The sequence below is a fragment of the Phodopus roborovskii genome, unplaced genomic scaffold (assembly GCF_943737965.1).
Source record: "Phodopus roborovskii unplaced genomic scaffold, PHOROB, whole genome shotgun sequence".
In the NCBI taxonomy this organism is placed as follows: Eukaryota; Metazoa; Chordata; class Mammalia; order Rodentia; family Cricetidae; genus Phodopus; species Phodopus roborovskii.
Window position 1 is genome coordinate 6,329,512 of NW_026125059.1, and position 3,139 is coordinate 6,332,650.

At 52.6% G+C, this 3,139-nt stretch overlaps 1 non-coding gene across 1 annotated transcript; it reads right to left on the reverse strand.

Moving 5' to 3' along the window:
- Positions 1-329: 329 nt before the first annotated feature.
- On the reverse strand, positions 330-645 carry LOC127225498 (small Cajal body-specific RNA 2). Its single transcript, XR_007834792.1, has one exon. It is a non-coding gene; the product is annotated as a small Cajal body-specific RNA 2 (non-coding RNA).
- Between the last annotated feature and the right edge of the window lie 2,494 nt (positions 646-3,139).

The window sequence follows — 3,139 nt, forward strand, 5'->3', positions numbered from 1 at the left end:
GTTCAAATCCCGGCATCCATTTGGGCAGCTGCAACAGTCTTAACTCTAGCCCAGGGGGTCTTCCCCTCTCGGGCCCTGGATGTGAATGGTGCACAGTCATTCATGCAGGCAAAACGTGGACATAAAGTAAAAACAAAATACAGAAGTTAAACCAAGTGTGGTATATGCATCTGTAGTTCTAGAACTTGGGGTAGGGGAGATGGAGGCAGAAAGGTCACAAGTTCAAAGCCATCCTCATCTATATATTGAGTTCAAGGCCAGTCTGGGCAATATGAAACCATGTCTCTAGGTAAATAAGATACAACAGAACAACATAAAGTAGAATGTAATAAAAATAAATACACACTTTTTAAAATTTCCCTGCGGATGCTGCTCTGGGGGTCCTCACAGCACAGCACCACAGGGAGGGGGGAGCCACAGGAGTTTGGCTTTTCATTTTAGGATGGTGGGCTGGAGATGCGGGGCACAGAACCTACCAGATCAAACAGAATCAAGGTGCAGGCACAGGGAGGGGCATAGTGTAGACACACTCGTCTTGCACACTCGACACACACACACACACACACACTCAGCCCACACCCCTTTCATGTTGCCCTGCAGCTGTCCACACCATCCGTCACTCCAGGCAAGCTTCCTCCCACAGACATGATATTCTCTCATTTCAGAGGCGTGGCTTGACCTCCTTGCTCTGCATCGGTGTGAACGTGTCCACACAATCTCGGTTTTGCGCTTTCAGTAAAGTCAATAAATGTTAGGAGTATCAACCACTCCGAGCCTGGCCCCTACCCCCCCCCCCCCAGCTGTGGCTGGCTAAGCTGCCATGCTCCACAGGTTCCTTGCATTGAGAAGGTTCCGGGAAGGAGGGACTCTGTCCCAGGAAAGAGTGAGCTAGAAGTCCCTCAGAAAAGCCGGTTTGCTTAGTGAGAATGAAAGCAGGGACCAGCTCAGGGAGGCAGGCCTGAGGGGAGGTGACAGGATCAGAGACCCCAGGCCTGACTCTGGGGGAGAAGAGGAAGTGAGCTGGGAGGGGTGAGGGACCACTGGGTCCATCTGTGCTGGTGACCAGTGACCAAGGCAGAGCAGGTGGAGGGCAGTTAGGGGCAGGGAGGGGGTGTATACAAGAGCCTCCTGAATCCACTTCCAAGAACAAGCTGCCAGGACTCAGGAGGCAGAGGCAGGTGGGTCTCTGTGAGTTCAGGGCCAGCCTGGTCTACATAGCTGGTTTCAGGCCAGCCATGGCTGCATAGTAAGACCCTGTCTCAAAACAAAACAAAAAAATGAAAGGCCAAAGCGCCCCCCCCCCCATTTCTATCTGCTCTTTGGATCCCATCCAAAATCCTCAGCATGTTTGTCCCGACTCCACAGAAGAGGCAGGTGATGATTTGATTTTTTTAATTACCTTCTGGAGAGGATGTGTCTCTGTCCTATGAACCGAAACCCATTTATTTATTTGTTTGCTCATCAAGATAGGGTCTCATGTAGTTCAGGCTAGCCTCGAGCTGCCACAGGCCTCGAACTCCTGATCCTTCCACCTCTACTTCCCTAGTGTTGGCATTGCAGGCACGCCCCACTGTGGGAGAAACTGCCAGCCAGCCTACCTAAGCTGCATCATACTACCCAGGTGCCCAAACCAGCCCACATGCGCATGCACAGCAGGCACACCCCCCGCCCCCCCCAGCCAAACCAGAGACACAGATGACGGAGGACAGCAGAGTCAGCAGCCTGAGCCAATGGGACCTTGGGAGGGGTATAAAGGCAGGACTCACTTCCTTAATAAACGAGTCTGCAGCTTGCCTGCTCTGCTACTCGGTGACTCTCAGTGCCTGAGTCTTCCGTGTCCAAGCAGCCAGCGTCACTGGGAACACACCACCACACCTGGTTTGTGCAGTGTGGGTTCAAACTCAGGTCCTTCTGCATTCTACACAGGCTTCCTACCAATGGAGATGATAGATGCACCCAGCCAGGCCACTCTGACCTTTTCTGGTTACCACATTCGTAGTGGGTGTGAACCCAGCTTTGCTCACAGCCAGAATAGGGGATGGGTATTGCTGACTCCTCTACAAGTCGTTCCTAGCAGACCCATTAGGCTCAGAGAAGTTTTCAGCCAATCAGGAGCATGGCTAAGCACCCCTGCCTGAGCTACACCCCCAGCCTGTTTTTGGTTTTAGACAGGCGCTCTACATAGCCCTGGCTGTTTTGGAACCTGCACCAATCTTCCTGTCTAAGCCTCCTTCCCAAATGCTGGGAGTAGAAGCTCATGACACTATGGATGGCCTAGGTAAGGATTAACCCCTGAGCCTCCATGGCCCTCTTGCTGGGTTCTCTGGGTAGGGAGGACTGCAGACTGCCTGTGTCCCCACACCTGGCTTGTCCAGCTTCTCTCCCATGCTCAATTCACTACCGGTCTGCTTCCCTCGCCCTGATACACAAACTCCACTACCTCCTGTCCCGGCTAAGTGTCTCTCGGGGGCTTCTGTCTGGGGCAGCCATAGTACCTCAGACAATCGTGCACAGCCCCAACACCACCACAAACCAACACCTTTTCAAATATGGAAAACTTGAAAATAATAAACACAGCTTCATTCTCCAGTCTCCACTACCGCATCTGAAAGCAAGTGGGGGGTGATGTTTGCATATGGGGTGAAAAATGAAGAATAAAACCTCGATGGAAACACCCATTGTTGGTATGAGAGGCCCCTCCGGGTCAGGAGAAGGCATTGGTGACAGTAGCATTAAGACAACTCTGGCAAAAGTCCAAGATAATGGGTGCAAAGCTTCTAATGCCTCTCTGTTAAAGAGGGGCCGGTCTCCGAGGACCCCAAGGGAGCCCCATGCCACCTGCAAATCCCTGTAGGGCTGCTGCCTAAGGAAGGCAAACTGCAGCATCTGACAGAGCCCAGGAACCAGAAAAACTGGTCCCCCGCTCTGGGTTGGAACTGCTTCCTGGATTTTGCCACCTGCCCCCCCCCCACCTCCCCCAGCCCAGCTGGATCTATAATGGCCTCCGGCAAGACAGAAATTCTTTACCACTGTAAACTATAATTACTGGGGAGGGATGATTTCATGGAGTTCTTGGTGCACAGCTGCTCAGAGCAAAGCCTCATAAGCAGGGGGCCCAGTCACAGGGAACCGGGAGACC